This window comes from Limulus polyphemus, unplaced genomic scaffold (genome assembly GCF_000517525.1).
Source record: "Limulus polyphemus unplaced genomic scaffold, Limulus_polyphemus-2.1.2 Scaffold597, whole genome shotgun sequence".
NCBI lineage: Eukaryota > Metazoa > Arthropoda > Merostomata > Xiphosura > Limulidae > Limulus > Limulus polyphemus.
Genome location: NW_013666207.1, coordinates 169229 through 189371, shown reverse-complemented (window position 1 = coordinate 189371; position 20143 = coordinate 169229). Strand labels below are relative to the sequence as shown.

The 20143-nt window shown below is 34.8% G+C and overlaps 1 long non-coding RNA gene across 1 annotated transcript in view; it reads right to left on the bottom strand.

Moving 5' to 3' along the window:
• Positions 1-20143, bottom strand: part of LOC111085758 — a 90491-nt gene that overhangs the window by 65151 nt on the left and 5197 nt on the right. The window contains exon 2 of the long non-coding RNA XR_002610558.1: positions 373-555. This is a non-coding gene — a long non-coding RNA (uncharacterized LOC111085758). The remainder of the gene's footprint in view (positions 1-372; positions 556-20143) is intronic.

Sequence of the window (20143 nt, the reverse complement as noted above, 5' to 3'; positions counted from 1 at the left end):
TATATATATATATAGTTGTAAAATGCACGTGTGTGTGTGTTTAACACCCCCCCCCCCCTCCCATAGCAATCAAATTTAAATTCCTGCGCACGCCCCTGAGTACGCTCCCATGAGCTCACTCTGCACAAGTTAAGTTTAGCGCGAGACATACTTGTGATATAGAATTTCGATTTTGAGGGGCTACAAGCTATTTCATCCTAACGTGTAATTTAAAATTAAACAGAAGACACGAAATCGTAAGTGAAAATATCGAAGACTTTTACACTTATTGATAACTTGTATATGATTAAACAATAAATTATGGGAAAATGTGTTTTAATTAATAAGTTTAAAACAAGATAATTTTAATGGGCACTACAAATGACCCCTTACTTGTCGATCTGTGTTAGCTCAGTCAAAGAACCCTCCTCCTGGATTCCATTCCCGGCGTGGGAGAAGTGAGCCTTGGGTGGGATGTGGCGAAGAAGGCCGGTTTCCAGCAATGACATATTCGCTGGGATGCACATAAACTGTCTAAACACTCCAGGAGGCTTAGGCTAAGACGATCCGACGATCCTGAAACGTATAATAGAGGGCGCTATAACTTCTGCGTTTAATTTACCAGCAAGACAACTACTGACCTATTATCATGCCCATGGCGTGAAAAACAGATAATTAAATAATTAAGTTCACATAGCCGAACCTTAGAAACAGACCATGTAGCCAACACTTACCCCTTACCTCAGAACAACTAAGGACTAACTCCCTATGCTGCCTTTACACCTAAGACAAAAAATGTATAGTGAATGCGTTTTTCAAGATGCACATTAATTCCAATCTATAATTGTTTAAAAAGTTGTTTTCGATTATCAAATATATTGCATATACTTACTGTTTCAAAAGAGACACATTAAAAGTAACCACTAATCTTATTGGCTTACAGACTGCACGTGACGCTGAGAAAACCGTGGTGGCTTAAAATGGATTAATGGTTATCTGTAAGTTGTTTCTTAAGATGCAGACAATATTTCTGTTGTATAAGTATCAACTTTAGTTTGTTAATAAATAGAAAATATTCCAGCACTAGTTTATGAGCAGTTCGTTTATTCTTCTCCAAAATAGATGTCTTTATCTACTGAAAATAAAAATCATCGGAATTTTTCAGTGGCTTCAATACTCTGTTGCATATATTAGAGATCGTGATTTAGTGACATATGTTTGTGAATATGTATACACATTACTTCTCAGAAATGTACATTAGTTTGAGTTCAAGTAAGTTGGAGTTATAGGATGTATAACTGGAATCTTCATTCGTCTTCAAAGGTAACATTAGTGTTATACAACAGTATAGGATTGGATTTTCTGTTGAAAGGATTTGTTTTGAATCTATAAACTAAAGTATAAATTTTAATTTTTAGCCGCGGCAAGGTGGCTCATAGAAGGGTTCGAGTTTTTTCCAAGTACAAACTTTTACCTCATAGCTCCGTCATCTCTTGACCGATTTGAGATCTCATTACAGTTTTGGATTCAGGAGGTCAAACCCTTTCGATTGATGTGTTTGACCACGCCTACGGTCTCATAGATTAATTTATTCTAATCCTGCCTAAAATAAATTCAATTTAAAGGTAGACTAGTAGAGATCCTGATGAGTAATAAAGTCGAATCGAGTATACGTGCGCCATACGCTTGGTATTGCTGGCAAGCAAAATTTCAGCTAATAAAAAGGAGAAAAAAAGGTCTTGTATTTTGATTTACTCTAATCCTCCCTAAAAGAATTTCAAATGCCGCGGCTATTGAGGGTTTCCTCTTGTTTCTAGTAAAAGAAATGGAAGTATTCAAATTTTCTGTTTCACAAGAAAATAAGATCGAAAATATTGAACTGTAAATACATTTACTGTAAGAAATTATTATTTTTGAAAATTCTGTTTGTTTATTTTTTTCTATTCATTTTCTCTATATTTTATTAACTTTTTTGTAGTATACCTCATAAACGCCTTTTAATGTATACATCACTTAATTCCCATTATCTAGCGTACTAGTAAACTGACTTAGAAATGATAAATTTTGTATGCCTTTTGTTTTGGGCCTTTATTTATAATTTATTGTTGTTGTTTTTCCTGTGCCGATCACCAGATTGTTAAAACAGAAGCTGTCTTTGTTGAATTTTACTAGCATATATTTTGTGAAATATTTTGGTATTGGCCAAAATTTCGGTTTCTTTGTAAAATGAAATGCACAGACACACACAAACACGAACGAGCCGGACATAGCCTGACGGTTGGAGATCCTGGAATATAAGTCTGATGGTTTATTGTTCGTGTCCCTTTGTAATAAAATGCTCTACGCACGATTAAAAATCAGTAACCCAAGAGTTAGCTGTGGGTGCTGTTACCTAGCTGTCTTCTATCTACTCTGTCATTGCAAAATTTTGGGACAGCTATGCCAGGATAGTCCTTCGTGTGCATGTGTGCGAAATTTTGTAACAAACAAACAAAAACACTTCAGCACGATGCAAATGCTCCAACTATACTCACCCAATATTCACAGTTCACGTGTTTGCTTGCGTGACAAATTGAAGTCATTTTTCAAAGGTGGGAAAAGGTAAAAGATTAAAGCAAAGCAAATGAGAACATTTTTCGGGAGACAGAAAAAGTAATCTTTCATTCGTCCAAGGACAAAACAGCGTGTAACACGTATCTGTTTGTAAAGTATTTTCCCATAACTAATAGCAACCTCGGGGTATAAGTAGACTAAGCCAAACAAATAATATTAAGGAGAACAGTCGATTTGACCTACCTCAAACTATAATTGAAACAAAGGCCACCTATATGATTTAAAATTTTATAATACAGGATAAAAATGCACTGTAAATAGAATTAAAGAGTTTTAAGCATTCTTTAAAAATATCAATTATATGTTTAAGAACCCCAATATTATATTACGTAGGATTTTAGAAAAAAACATATAAATAACTAAATATAGATATGCACTAAATTCGAAAAAACAGACGATATTAAAACTTAAAATTTCCCATTACTATTGCGTATCCACCCAGAGACTCATTGGTACGTCTGAGGGTTTATAACGTTAAAATTCTGGTTTCAATACCTACATTATAATGCTTTGTGTTTAACAAGAAACTCATCAAAACAAACAATCACACGTATAGGCGTTTTCATTTGCATTTCTTACAAACAAATTATGTAACAAATCATCTAACATCTTTGACATTATAGAGCAGTATCAACTCAAAAGGCTCACTATTATCAATTGCTAGCGTAAACAGAAAATTTACCACATTGCTCTTACCCATTTTCTTGAAGTGTTATTCCTTGTAGAAAATATTTTCAGGGGTACTTCACATCTAACTTAGTCTGTTTTTATATCTATAGTTAGGAAATTAATTTAATATGCACATCTCTGATGCGAAATCTGTAAAGGGCTAATTAAGTTTGTTTGTAATTAAACACAAAACTACACAATGGGCTATCTGTGTTCTGTCCACGACGGGTATCGAAACCCAGTTTCTAGCGTTGTAAGTCCGCAGACATGCCGCTGTGCCACTGGGGGTGGTTAATTAAGACAATGTAAAGATAAAATATCTGCAATCAAATATGATTTGAATAATTTTCGCTAGGCCTAAAAATTTCATCGCCAACTTAGATATTTTTTTACATTATAATTCAAAATATTGCATATTCATAAAATTATAACATTTCTATTGCCCTAAATCTAAAACAATAATTAAAGTGCATCTACAATTATCCTCCAGCTCTTGTTTCGAGTTCTTTATTGTTTAAGTTAGCTTATGTCTGAACTTTAATGAAAGTAGAAAATAAAATAACATTTTATTAATATTGAAACTTATTATACAAGTTTATATTAACTTAATTTTGCATTACTAGAGGAGATCGTAAATTGTTTTCAGATTATTAATAACAAATATTAGATGAAATCATGTTATGGAATTTGGAAGTCAGTATCGCATTTAAGGAGAAAATTTTAAAAAATGACGCATCAGTTATTTAATTTCATGCTAAAGAACTGATTATGATTGAGCGTAAAGAAGAGAATAATAATGTCAACTACGCTATAATTGTTATATCCAGTACCGTGTCCCAAGTGAATCCATAGTAAGTCTCCGGACGCTAAAATACGGGGTTCGATCCCCCTGGTGACCAGAGCGCAAATAGCCAGTTGTGTAGCTTTGCATCAAAACATCCAATACCGACGATGCCTTTCGCCCAATTCCAGAGCTCATCAGGCTGGTTGGGACACGACAGACATAGAAGTATTGTACGAGACGCTATTTATATCATCAGTTGTTTGAATAACAACTGCTATGATGTGAACTAGATTAAGTTAGATAATTGTAATTTATCATTTTTTATTTAACTCGTTACACGCCAATGTTAACAACGATATAGCAGGTGGCGTGGCCGTAGTTTAGAAAGTGTAAGAAAATCTAAATTATCAGTTAATTATCAAGGGTCTTATTTTCTTTAATCCTCACTCTAAATAAGCAACACGTGGCTACGCAGTTTTTTTCTCATAATGTTAATGTTGTGAGCAGTAAAATGCCCATAAAAGAAATAGAAGCAGCAATTAATTGTTGAGTTTAGAGAACAGTGTTAAAGATGTGTGGCGAACAACCCATTAGTCGCCCTCTACCGGTAATTCTGAATAACACCATGGCCGCTAGACGTCGTAAAACTGCCTTGTAATGACAGGTCATTGAGTTGTGGGCGCGGTTGATGACTTCCACCATAACTTTGGATACGTAAAACATGTTTTAACACAGTGCAGCAGCAAAACGAGTACATAAGATCCAGTCAAGGCAGTGGTACGAGATTCTTCAACGTTAGCTTAAGGATTGATCAAAATTACACCTCATAATAGTGCAGTTACTTTACAAAACAGTAGCTTATGTTAACAACATGCTGGGATAATTAGGCTTGATTATGTTTACCACTGATGACGGTAAAAGCACATTTACCGACAAAGTTGACCAGTTAATGATGCATCTGTGAAGTAAATAGCCCACTCAACGTATGGTTTCTCTCATGCAAGTGCTAATGATTAGATACTTATTCCACGAAGCAATAGGATTGGTTTGTTATAAATTTCGCGCAAAGCTTCACGAGGTCTATCTGCGCTAACCGTTCCTAATTTACCAGTTTAAGACTGTAAGATTAGAGGAAAGGCAGCTAATCATCACCACTCACCGCCAACTCTTGGGCTACTCTTTTACCAACGAATAGTGGGATTGACGATCACGTTATAACTCCCCCACGGCTGAAAGGGCGAACATGTTTGGTGGGACGGGGAATCAAACCCGCGACCCACAGATTGCGAGTCAAGCGCCCTAACCACCTGGCCATGCCAGGCCAAAGCAATAAATGAGACGAACTTAAATCTACACTGTTTTGGTTGGATGTGTGATGATGAGATTTTCCCATCTTTTATCTGGGGATAGATGTTCTGCTAACCATTTAGATAATCAAACAATTGTTGTCGTACACCATAATTTTTAAAGATAAAACGGCTACCAATCTACGTAGCTATACTTTTTTTAAAATGCCACTTTTTATTTTAGAAACATTATCTGATAGTATATTAGTTAACAAAGATTGGTGTTTCTGAACTAGGACTAACTTTCTTTTAAAAATTTATTTTGAACTTGCAGTAATACAATAAAACTAGACAATTAAAAACGCGATATTTACAAATTTCAACGTATCTATCGGTAGCACTACTACATTTCTGTTTAGTTGATCTAATAACATTTTTCACATTGGATTAAATGTGCTATTTAATATTTTCTACATATATTCCAACATTGTGATTATTTCTTTATAGGCCCAAATCGTACTTATCCCAGTACACTTCTAAATATCTTGCACATACATTTCTGTTTTCAAGCATGCATACACAAACACTCTAACTTATTACTGTCACTTTAAATTCAATTCCATTTCAGCCACACTTTATAAAAACATTTTTTTCGCATTTTAATGTCGTGGTATGTCGCTGCAGACGCGAGCTACGGGCGACATGTTCAGCACCTCAATATTTATATAACGGCAAATTCCTAAATATTTGACGTGCAATGGCACTACGATTAGATTTATGACTGGACGATAATGTCACAATCCTATCCAAGAGGGATATTCGTATTGCGAGATTTTAAACAATATAGAACCAAAAGACATATTACTTTGAAGAAGGAAGCCTTCAGTGTTTTTCAAAGAAACGACAGACTCGCCAGCAGAGGTTTAAGACAGCAATGGGGCTCCAAATCCACATACTTAATCAAACTAGAACATGAAGCTAGCAAAATGACTGGCGAAATATGTCGTTGATTATAATGTAACAACCAGTTAATACTATGAGAAAACAACTGTCACGAGGTGACGATGTCAACCGGACAAGGAAAGTGGGTTTACCTGTTGAATTCAATCGTTCCTTCTTGTGTCAGCCCGTGACTATTTCGACAGAGATTCATCTTGAGAGACGGACAGCTGACGAGGTATTCACTGATCCAGTAGAGGTAGTCGTCCACTTGTATAGCAGATAGGCATACTTTGTGTATGTCTAAATAACGATTGTCTTCACTGTCCGTCAAACATACCCGATCTTTTTATTTCTCACGCAACATAAAACTCAGCATAGTTATCAACTACAGAATACGTCCCTTATTTTATGATGGAATCTGCTGTTATTTGCGGGTTTACTTATGTGATACTTGTCGAGAAATCGGTTTTACCTGAAAATACTACGTACGTATAGTGGAAGGTCTGAAGAAAGTTCTTTAAGATGTGTGTGGTCGAAAATTGATAAATGAACAATTATACACTTTTTAAAGGTAAAAAAAAAACATTTCTTTTGTACTTAATGACATTTGACGTCTTTCTTATACCCCGGCCTTCTGCTTACGAAGTAGCTCTTTGCGTCCCCACCCCTAAAATATCCTAGAAACACCACTGCGTGGAAGTGTTAAGTTTTAATTAAAGCTGAGCTTGGCCTAGTGCTATACATGCCGGGCTGCAGGCGGTAAACTCCAGCGTTTGAGTCACAATGCCACTGAAGACGCGTGGGCGCGTTATAAAAGTTCGTGTGCGCGTAAGGTGCCGTTAAAGCTGAAAATTGCAATACAGAGTCTTTCCTGAACAAGTCAAAGGTTGTTATAGGCAAATGATAGATTATTCAACGTTCAAAGCTTAATTTCAATAAATATATATAAAAAAAACAATAGAATTGGAGAAAAGACAACCAATAACTGCATATATTATATTTTAAAATAATCTGTTAAGATGAAATGGGTTTTAAAAAGTGAATTGGCCCGGCATGGCCAGGTGGGTAGGGTGCTTGATTCGCAGTCTGTGGGTAGCGGGTTCGAATCCCCGTCTCACCAAACATGTTCGTCCTTTCAGTCGTGAGGGCGTTATTATGTGATGGTCAATCCCACTATTCGTTGGTAAAAGAGTAGCCGAAGAGTTGGCGGTGGGTGATGATGACTAGCTACCTTCCCTCTAGCTTACACTACTAAATTAGGGACGGCTAGCGCAAATAGCCCTCGTATAGCTTTGCGCGAAATTCAAAAAACAAACAAACATATAACTTTTGGTGTGTAGCATTTGCTGGGGTTTTAAACTACTGGCGTAGGCAATCTGTGATGTTGTATTCTTCGTCGTAGCCCCCTACTGGCACAGCGGTATGTCTGCGGACTTATACCGCTAGAAACCGGGTTCGATACCCGTGTTAGGCAGAGCACAGATAGCCCTTTGTGTAGCTTTGTGCTTAATTACAAAACAATCCTCTTCGTAGGACTTGGAATAAGAAAGTTCGGGATCTTTGGCTAAATCTGCCTGGGAGGTGTTTGCTCTTGGTTCTTGTAAGTGTCTGGATTCGATGGTTGGATGTGGAGGGTTTCTATATGGATGATAAAATGTATTTTTCTTCTTCAACTGGGGTTTGAGTTTCTTGATTGGTAGTGAAGATTTAGTTTATCTGCAAGTATGGTTTGGGATGTAATTTTGTCGAGTCATGCTACCTTCCTCGAAACGAAATCTCGGAATTTCCGTAATATTGTTCTGAATTGTTTAATATATTAGAAAGGAAAACAAATTTATTAACCTTATCTAACTGTTAATTTCTTTAGACTAGCGCAAGTCGTGTTAAATGTATTAGCGCTTACAAACTTGTAAAAGTATTTTATAAATTCGCCGCAAAATGTTTCGTTTTCTCTTAGCTTCTAAACTTCTGGCAGTTGGGTTGTACGTTTCCCATACTATTCATCGTTTAACAGGTTCATGACATGTGTTTATTTATTTTCTTTGTCATGTTTGCTGTAATTTACTGTCATATTATATGGACATGCTGTAATCCGTCAGCATCACTTTGCTACAAGCTATGTGTTTAATTCTTGTTCTTTATCAATGATCTGTTAAGTTTCTTTGTCTTCCATCACTCCACTTCCGTTGGTACCAGCATATTGCAGCTGGTCTTTTAAGAGATTATGGACAGGAAGTGAGGGCCGATTCGTGAAAGAAGAGGACTCTCTTCAGTCAGGCGTATCCTGCAGTGACAGTAATGTTTTATCCAATTATCAAAAGTTTTAACAACAATTTTAAGATATTGTATTTATGATAATGTTGAATACATAAATACTCCTTTTTCACAAGTATATCCTCTAGAACAATGATTTGACACGCTTAATTGAAAATTTTAACTCTCGTGTTACTTGATTTAAGTCCAGTATTAAAAGAGGTTTCTTAGTAAAAAAAAAAAAAAAACACTTCGTTGTTGGTTTCTTTCTCTCGGTGAAGTATGTGTTATAAGATTTAGAATACATTATGCTTTTTACGAAATAACGTTCTGATTGATTTATTTCATCAAGAAAATCCTCTAAAATGCATAATTTAAATCTGAAATTTGGTTGAAAAAATGATCAAAATATTGAAATACGTGCGTTGACCATTAACGTTGCTTTTAACCGACATGGCAAGAAATTTTCAGCATTTTACGAAGATATTTAATAAGGTTTGATCCTTGTAACATTTTTGGCATATTTTTCCTAAACGTATCTCAGTTTACTGTAGATTTGTATATTGTTGAGCAAAAACTGCACAAGGGGCAATCTGTGCTGTGGCCATTGCAGAGATCGAACCCCTAATTGTAGCTATTTAAAATTTCAAGCTTACAGCTGAGCCACCGAGGGACAACTGTAAATCAACTACCTATAAAAATTTTGAAACGAGTTCCTGAAAACTTCGCCGGTTTAGTGTGTATTTGTTACAATCAAACAAAAAAATAAAGATTATAAGAATATATTTCTCATCTGATTATGCCACCCATTGGCACAGCGGTATGTCTGCGGACTTACAACGCTAGAAACCGGGTTTCGATACCCGCGGCGGGCTAGTTCATTGTGTAGCTCTGTGCTTAATTACAAACAAATATTTGATTATAATTGTTATCTTTTTTTTAGTTCTTTTTTGCCCCCCCCCCCCACGTGGCATAGCGGCATGTCTGCGGACTTACAACGCTAGAAACCGGTTTTCGATACCCGTGGCGGGCTAGTTCATTGTGTAGCTCTGTGCTCAATTACAAACAAATAATTGATTATAATTGTTATCTTTTTTTTAGTTCTTTTTTGCCCCCCAGTGGCACAGCGGTATGTCTGCGGACTTACAACGCTAGAAACCGGTTTTCGATACCCGTGGTGGGCAGAGCACAGATAGCCCATTGTGTAACTTTGTGCTTAATTACAAACAAACAATAGTTCTTTTATTCGATAGACATATTTAGTGTTATACTAACTCAGTTTTCTAGGTTAGTACCAAATTTAGATTTGATAAATCCTGTGAAATGCAAATTCTTAAGTATCTGTAATCTTCCCCAAAGCATGTTGATTTGATATTTGATTTTAATTTTGAATAAGTTATCAAACTATAGTGCTATACACACATAACCCTACTGAGACAGAGAACACTTACTGGCTATGGTATTCCCGATCTGGAATGACTATCTCAAATAATCTAAGCTTTTCCTAAACGTACACAAGTTTATTGTAGATTTGTGTACTTATATTTTAACTGCTAGTACAGGGTGGGGCAAAAGTAACGATGCAGCTGGCACAGTTGGTATTAAAGAAAATATTACAAAGACTATTAAAACCAATTTAATTATTGTTTGGTTCAGAATAAAACGTTATAAGTTAAATAACTGGATAGTCACTTTTACTCACCTTATATTTCATATATCATAGTTTTGTTTGTGTCTTCGAACCCTGTTTCAATTAAGCTGAGGAATGTTGATAATACAGCGCATGTCTTAAAATGCTTTACAGTTGAGTACATGCTTGATTAAGTGATTATTATCTATAGTTTGGCCCGGAATGGTCAGGTGGTTACGGAGCTCGACTCGCAATATGTGGGTCGCGGGTTTAAATCCCCCTCCCCCCAAACATGCTCGCCCTTTCAGCCGTGGGGGCGTTACAATGTTACGATCAATACCACTATTCGTTGGTAAAAAACTAGCCCAAGAGTTGGCGGTGGGTGGTGATGACTAGTCTTACACTGTTAAAGTAGGGACGGCTAGCACAGATAGCCCTCGTGCAGCTTTGCGCGAAATTCTAAACAAACAAATATTTATAGTTTTTTTTTAATTTTCTCAAACTTCACATTACCTGGTAATGTCTTTTTTCAAAATGTTAAATTTCACCCACTTATGGTTCCTTCACTGTATTGATATGTAAAAAGATAAAAAGGTTGTCTCTTTTAACGCATGTTTTGTTGCAAATGCTGTTGTTTAATGACAAATATAAAAAATGACTCAGTAGACATTGAAAAATAAATAAAAGAATCACATTCTTGGGAGAAATATTGTCTTTAAACTCAGTGCACGTGCATGCCACTATGCGATTCGTGTTGGATGTCATACAGAAGAGGCTTAACTATATCTCATCTTTAACTTATATCAAAAGCTAATTTATTACACAAGCGAATGCATCTGGCACTCCAGCAGGATAAATAAGAAGCCTGTCGCTTTTTAGGTGGAAAGACAGTTCGACATGACATTCAACGCATCTTCTTTAGATACGACATGCGAGAACCAATAATTGATTGCTTGAAAGACGCGTAACCTTAAGCTCTGTGAGAATTATAAAACTAGTTAATATGGTATCAGTTAAGATAAGACTTTAGAACGCGTATTAGATGTGAAGTGAAAGGTTTCATCTGATACTTTAACACTTACTAATCTTGATGAAATAAGAAAAACCTAATGAACAGGCAGACAAACGCCATTTATGACCTTAAGCACTAATGTTCAAGGTCAGGTAATATTTGAAAAATACGAACCCCTATTTTCCTTTATTGAGGATTTTGCTGAATCGTGTAACCATTTTTCACTGGTTGGTATTTCTTGTAATCTTTTCTTTGACCTACTTTGAAAAAGTTATTCAAATTGTCTTTAGCTGAAACCAAATTACTCCACTAAGTTTTATACGTGTTCATGAAATTTTTTTTTTTTAGTTTCATAAATGACGTACACGCATACAAACACAACCAATAGTCTTACTCAAGTAATACCGCATACAGCTGTGGTTTGGCAAGGCAACTAGTTTTCATTGAAACAGCAAAATATTCGAATAAAATTTAAGAATATCTAATCCAGAGATATTTGAAACCTATGTACAGATTTCCTTGTGGCTGAGTTATATTACTGAGTATTCCAATAAAGCTTATATATATTCTGTGTACTAGAATAACTCAACAATACACGATGGCCATGGCAAACTCTTCATTAATGTTAATTCGAAGTGAAAAGCTAGATGTCACACATGCATTGGTTTACAGTTTCAACATTTGAAATATTACACTGTAACTACAGAATGAAGAAAGATGTCGTATTTATAGTTTTTCTTTCATTTTTTTAAGAGGTCTGCCTCTTGATGGAAATTTTTCTTTTATTGTAATTCATCACTTTATAAGAAATATTTGAAAACACGCGGGATTTAATTTAATTTCTTATTACTATAATAACGTACCGGTTTAAAAGGTGTTTCCACTCTCCCCCCCCCCCCACAGTGGCACAGCGGTTTGTCTGCGGACTTACAACGCTAGAAACCGGGTTTCGATACCCCTGGTGGGCAGAGCACAGATAGCCCATTATGTAGCTACAAACAAATGTTTTCACCGCAAGAATGTTTCAGTATAATTTAGTACAGTCTCTTACCGCTAGGATAACCCGGTGCATTTTGCTAACTTATTTTGTACACTAGGCTTACTAAAAGGTGTAATGTAGTTTTCAACGATTTTCTGACTTAACGTGTTAAAATGTCAGTTCACAACTCTTAATTTTAGCTTAGGATTTTTGTGTCTAGGATTACACAGTCAACGACTTTTTATACCGTAAAGAGATGCATCAACAGTCTTGGCTTTAAATAGAAAAAATTGAAGTATTATCTCTCTGTTTACAAAAAAAAAAACCTCCTATGGATCTGTTGTAAGCTTGAGGGATTATAAAGCTAAAATATGTGGTTCGATTCCCGCGATGAGCATAGTCCAGATTGCTCATTCTGAAGCTTTTCGCTAAAACAAGCAAACAAAAAGTATTTTCAATTAGATTATCTTCTCTTGTTATACAAACTGGAGAAATTTTCATAAGCTTTTCCTTTTTTTTTATGGAATGAATACTATGAACCTGCAAGCAGAAAATAACCTTGTTAACTTTTACCGATGTTAACTAAGGGAAATTGAATAAGTTTAAATTTCTAATACTTGTTTTTCGAATCGCATTGAATTAAGACTATTTATTTATTTGTCAGCAGAATCCATTCGAAATTTTGTAAAAGGAAATTCTTCAAACATAAAACTCAATTATTTAATATAGGATGGGTATAGACTAGTGGTTGGGTGCCGGGCTGTGTATCGGAAGGTCCAGTGTATGTCGCTATTATGTTCAAAGTAGCAGTGTAGTTGGTGGCTACTGCTCACTTGTTGCCCTCCCTCTGGAGAGCAGTTCTAAGCTAAGGATAGCTGTGCCTGAAACTTTGTGCCTCTTACTTGGCCTTTTAGCTCATGTGTCGCATAAGGTGCCATTCGGGTTGAAAATATTATCATTTACATTAGTGCTTCGAAATGTCGAGTGGATTATCTTGTACCTTTGCTTTTTATTAGCATTGTTGCTATCTTGTCTCTTCTTAACTAAGGAATAAACAAATCTACATATCTCTCTAATTACAACGTTGGCGTAATATCGATTCTAACGAAGCTTAATAGTCCAGTGGATTTAAATTTATAGACATTTTATCTCGTGATGGCAATGGAAGAAAAAAACTGTTCGCATAACTGATTGTGTGATAATTAGTATTTAGTTTGGAATAAAGAAGATAATAACTTAAGTCAACTTAAGGTTTGTTTGCACAGTATATAGTCTCTCTGGTAAGTCCTTCCTTGCACCTTCGTGTAAATATTTGTTGAAATTTTTTATTATACGTTGTTCTGATTTATATCAAGTTCGTCTCGCTTCTGTTCTCTTAATTGGTGCCAGGGTTCTCTCTAAAAGTTTATAGAACTTAAGTTCATAATTACGAGAAAGATTTTGCACTCATCCTAAACAATACCAAACTTTAAACAAATAAAAACGACAATATTGCACATAAACATTACTTCAAAATTATGCGTGTGTAATTAAGTAAATTAAATTGTGTTTATTATTAAAGTAAATAAGTACTTTTCAACTATATACTCCTCCCCCCCCCTCCTTTTGAAAACTGCATAATGCTTTTTATAAATTAAAATGAGGGCTTACTGTTGTCAATAGCGAGGGAAAGTGATCAGCGATTGCATTTCTTATCACTAGTCTTGTTATATAAATAAAATTGATGGAAATGAACCTAACACCATATAGGGTGTTGTAACCGTGTCACCGTGCAGAGATTACCTGTTGATTTTTTTCATTCTTTCTAATTTTGACAAGTGGAAGTTACAGCGACCTCTAGCATGTAGCTTTTGAATATGTAAACAAGCCAGGGGTCATTGTACGGAGACGAACTCAGGAAGAATGCATTCGATTAAAAGTTTGGGTATACTATTTACTTGAACAAACTGCTTAAGCAAGTTTACACAGATACAAAATATAACGAAGAGCTAAAGAGCTCGTGGGTGAGGAAAATAAATGAACGAGCCAATGATAACTGACAATCTTAAAGGGTTTGTTTGTTTGTTTGAAGTTAAGTACAAAGCAACACAATGGGCTATCTGTGCACTGCCCACCACAGGTATCGAAACCCGGTTTCTAGCGTTGTAAGTCCGCAGATAGCGCTGTGCCACTGGGGGGCATCTTAAAGAGAGGTATTAGCGTATCGTCAATAGTTCATTTCATACTCATTGTTTACAACTTGCTGTGGAAATGAATTCGTTTATTGGACAACTGAATAGAAGATTACTGAATAATATATTTTTAAATACTAGACATACTTCAGCAGGGTCCCCAAAAGTGTTCCTTCTGTTTCAAGAGTAAGTAAAACAAAAATTAAGAGTAACAAATATTTTATTTCTTGCATACTGAAGTTCATATGCCATACTGTGTTGTAATCTACAGAGTGCATAATTCTTCTCGAGATTCATGGCATGCACACGTTTTACTGACGCCACGACAGTAAAATTTTCAACGTTAAGCATCCCTATATCATTTTAGTGTCTACTGACTGAGTGACAGACAACACACTACTGTATAGTGGTGCGAATGGCTAAAAGAGGTGACTTCTCCAGGTAGCCTTCGGCTAATTTTCGGGGAAATGATGTATTCAATTAAGATAGCGTTTTTAGTTAAAAGTATGACAGAAAATTCTTATCGTTTATTTCTTTGGTGACTTTGAAAATACAACATTTATTTAAAAAAAAAAGCTATAATTCAGTGATTACCCTAAAACCAATTACTAAGTTCTTAATAAAACTTGAAAATCACACCTGGATCATCTGTCATCATTCGAATTATTCTGTTATTTTCTCATTCTGGTTTAGATGGAATACACACATTAAAATCAATTTGAAGAACTTCATAATGATTTTATTCTCTACTACAATCTCGTGTTTCTTTTTCTAACTCAAAACTGGTTAGTCAGTTCTTTACACTAAGTGTTGTAGCAAGGAAAAACACAAAAATTACTCAGTATGATGCAATATATGGATCCCGCATATGAAATAAATCGGTAATTCGAAAGTTAACATTATTGTGAGTGTCAAGAAATATCTAGTAGTTACAAATACATATATTTATAATATATGTCTGTGTGTCCGTTTGTGTGTGTGACCGCCATATCTCCAAGATGAAAGAACCTAGAAACCTGAAATTTTGCACCCATACTAAATGGACCCTGAGAGTGTGCAATTGGGTATTATTACTTATCCACATGTGTGCGCGCATGCGCATGTGCATCTTTTTATGAGGCAACTTAACGAAAAACCACATAGAAAAGAAGGTGATCGCCATAGCTCAAAGAGGAAAGAACCTAGAAACCTGAAATTTTGCACCCACACTAAATGGACCCTGAGGGTGTGAACCTGAGTATTATTCCTTATCTTATCTACGTGTATGCATGCGCGTGCGCATCTTTTTAATGAGGCAAGCTAGCAAAAAAAAAACACATAGAAAAGAAGTGGTTCCTTATATAACAACTTCTAATATATAGAAAAGCCAGTGCGTTTTGGTAACAATGCTTTCCAACGATGGCTTTTATGTCACGTTGCTTAGCAACAAAAGTATATAGGTTATACTTTTATGCTAAAATGGGTTCAGGATACCCACACTGACATTCATCTGGAATATAATAACCCGAGCGAAGCCGGGTACTTTCGCTAGTATATATATCAAGATCTTTTGTCTTTGGGCTACGCGTTTTTTCATGAATTATTCGATACTTCGGTAAAAACATTTTTTGACACATCAACTAAAAAAATTCTTTTATCTGTCCTAAAAACAGCACTACGTGCTTTCATAAGCTCTCCAATTTTAACAGAGCATGCAATTTAGGCATATTCAGGCTATTTAACTCAGCACGAGTTATTTAACATGTTAGAAAACTACGAGCGTCATTCTGAAATACCGCTTGAGGCACTAAGCTATGAAATTTTCTTATTATCACGAGCTTCATTATAGAAAAATATACTCACTGCTATGGTGTTCTTGTTGCTTTCTTTTCCTATACACGACTAAGATTTCAGAATAAAACAGCGAGACATAACAATAAAGATGGACCAGATTGTAGGTATACTATATAGTAAGTTCTAATTGATGCACAAGGAGTCGGAAAATAATGCTAACAACATTTTTTACTTGTGCTTCAAAGACAGGAGCCTTGAACACCTCTTACGATGACTACTAGAATATCTATTAGACCAATGGAGGCACATTGCAGCGTGCAATGAATATCATGGCCCCACGTAAAAAGTTTCAACACATTAAAAAAATTAATAAATTTGTTAAAATCATTTTCTGATACCTCATATACGTATATATATATGAATACGTATATTTATCAGAGATAATAACACCTAACAATATTTTATTTCTGACAAAAAGTTTTTGCATTTTCTCATACAATTTGATTATGTCAAACAAACAACAAATCATACAATTACACCATTAAAAATCCACATACTTTTGATAGCATGAATAAATATCCGAAAGTTATTTAGAAAAACAATTTACAAGTTTCGACTAGCTGGTGTTAATTAAAATTTATAGACTGTATGTTTTGTTTTTTTCAATTCCGTATTTTGTACTTATTTCCAAATATTTATTCATGCTTATAATATCGTATGTGGATTTTAATGAAAATTAGCATAAAGTTCTTCTTTATTTTTATGAACCTACGTAAATAATTTAGAAATGGTTTCTATGCATCATGCAAAATGTACTTGTTTTCAAAAATTCGTTTTCGTCTTCTGGTGGGTTAACGGTAAGTTTATCGATTTACGACGCTCATTTCCTGGGTTCGATTCATCGCAGTGGACAGAACAAATATTCCATTTTGTAGCTTTATACTAAACAATTAACAGCGTTTGTTTTCCAACATGAAAAACATCATGCTTTCAGCTTAAGATGATGAGAAAACAAATCTACAAATAATTTCCTTTCCATAAAATTCCAGGTTATTATTTAAACCTGTTATGTATCTGTAGTAAATGTGATTCTTCTTTTCTCAACCACAACATTTCACCCGATATTTCAAATTCAAAGATAGGTGATTGATATTGATAGTTTCACACTACAGATTGTATTGGTTGTAAGTTAAGTTCTGCTTAACACAGTGAAACAATGTTTTTGTTTTATAACTCCAACTTGTCCATGCTTCAGATCGTGACTGTAATGATATTTATAGAATACATTTTTTTTCATGTTATATATTTTCATTCCTCAACAACTGCTATTGCTACAAATCTGAAAGTACTACAGTATTGTTTCAATGAAATAGATTGTTAAAAACAACTACATGTAACAAATTGTAGCTTTTTCCATTAAACATTTCTATCAAAGTGTCAGAAAAACACTTTTACGAAATATATAATATAAATTATCATATCGTGATATAGAACAAAAGTGAATTTGCAAACGTTTCAAGAAATGTGTTTTTTCGTGTGAACTTCAAATCCTGAGATGTATAAGATTTTACACACCAAAGAAATCTGTATATCTGCATCAGCGATCAAATAGTAAATATGATTCGATTAATTCTTTAAACAGTAGCGTTTTTTTATTCATCGTCGACCAGTAACAATTAGACCAGTACGCAGAGGAACAATTATAGTTGGGTGCTTAACTGACAACTCAACCTTATGACCATTGACCTCATCAACACTTGGATGACTGAGTAGATGCGGGTAGATGAACATTAGGGATCAATATTGATGAGTTGATCATTGAATTCAACAACAGATAAATAAATCACTGATTGTGTATGTGGTATAAATAGGTATGATTCACTGAACTATAAATACAACGGTTGTGTAAGTCTTTGAATGGGTTTGGTGGTTAGATGGAAAACAATGTTGATGAGATAGTTTGATGAATGAATCTATAAATAATACATTTGGCCAAATTGGTAGATCATTGAGTAAGTAGCTGTATATAGATAGAGGTGAAAAATGTGTATAGCAGAATGAGTTTGCCCAACGTGTTAATGGATAAGTTAATGGTTTAAGCAAAGTTTAGTTAAAATAAATGCAACCATTTCTCATGGAGTAGAAACCTGGTAGAGAGATAAGCAAACTAGAATAAAGGATGGACGTATATATACGTGAGTTTGAGCCCTGCTACTGGCTATCTTTTTTTTAGTCTGAATAGATATGTAATTGATCATCTTTAGCCTTTTAATTTATTGTAAATTTGACGTACATCAGAAATTTATACTAGGGGTTATATTTTATAATCCAAGGTTTATGTTTTATTACAATGGTCTATCTGTGCTCTATCCACCGCGGGGAATCGAGCTCTGGATTTTAGCGTTGTAAGGTCCGGAGACTTACACTGATCCTACCAGGGGACATTTACTATGTAAGTTATCTGTTTCTATCTTTATGATTTTAGTTAGAAATGATACAATTTGCTGTGATTTTATATATTTAGGTTATCAAATTATCTATATACTAATATATTTAATATTGATGCCTCCAAATAATTAACTAACAGCTATCTGTAGAAGAATTGGTGTAAAAGTAAACAATATTATTAGAAAATTATGATATTTGATACTGTACTATTTTAAATTTTATATAAATACTCTGGATTATGAAAGAAACAGCTTATTACGTTTCAAATCTAAAATTACAAGAAATGTATTCGACTAGTAGTTTAACTTTGGTTCTTTTGTAGTATATAAGGAATACGATGCTCGTTGGACGAGTCTCTTAGTACACAAATACCATCCGACTACTGGTGGTACAGAATGAGTTTGAGCATATTCGTTATTAACACGCCCACTTAATACTGCCACATGCAGTGCTACTCTGGCAAGGTTCTTGCTAACTGGGATGGGTTTGGTAGCACAACAGGAACGCCCCTTTGTAGGCCAAGATGGGAAAGCACACACGTACTTTCGTTTCCCGCAATACTGTCACAAACACATCGTTGCGCTATCACGCGCTATAATAAAACATCCAATGAAGTGACGGCTCACCAGAGTTTATGATACCTTACTCTGTGGATAGAATAAATACTAAAGTATTTGTGCTAAGGAGAGAGAGATATTGCACAAACATGAGTTGTTGTTTGTTTTTTTTTTGTTTGTTTAAATCTTACAATGTGAAATAGATGTGTATCGAGAGGTCTAAGATTTCCGCCGCTGTGTCGTTAAAAACTGTCTTGCACTTTCTGCTCTGAGTGAGTTACAGTAATGGCAGTCTATCCTGTCATTAAGCTCAAGCGGGCAGTGAGTGTTGTTGACAGCCCAGTAGTTAAAACTTTGGGATGGCTGAACCCAGACATTATGATCTGGCTACTGTTGCGCATGAGGTGTAGTTCAGGCTGAAAATACCTATTGAATGTTTTATCTATGGAATGACGTAATTAACTAAAAGTAATATAATACAACACGATAAGTTTGTTTTTAAGAAATTGATGATTAAGATCATATAAATAATATTTTTGAATAACTTGATGTCGAATGTGATTATAAAACAAAAATTCAATGTTATTACCTTAACACGATTGGAATTATTTATATGTATTGTGTTTAAAATCATGTTTAATAGCATACCAAGCATAAAAGATTACCACGTCATGCCTGTTGACTTGAAACTCGATTACATATACTATAAGAAAGATTACCACAGTCATGTCTGTTGACTTGAAACTCAGTTATGTATATTATAATAAAGATTACCACCATCATATTTGTTAACTTGAAACTCGGTTATGTATACTATAAGAAAGCTTACTACCGTCACGCCTGTTGACTTGAAACTCAGTTATGTATACTATAAGAAAGACTACCACAGTCAGCCCTGTTGACATGAAACTCAGTTATGTATTCTATGAGCAAGATTACCACAATCATGTCTGTTGACTTGAAACTCAGTTATGTATATTATAAAAAAAGATTACCACCGTCATATTTGTTAACTTGAAACTCAGTTATGTATATTATAAAAAAAGA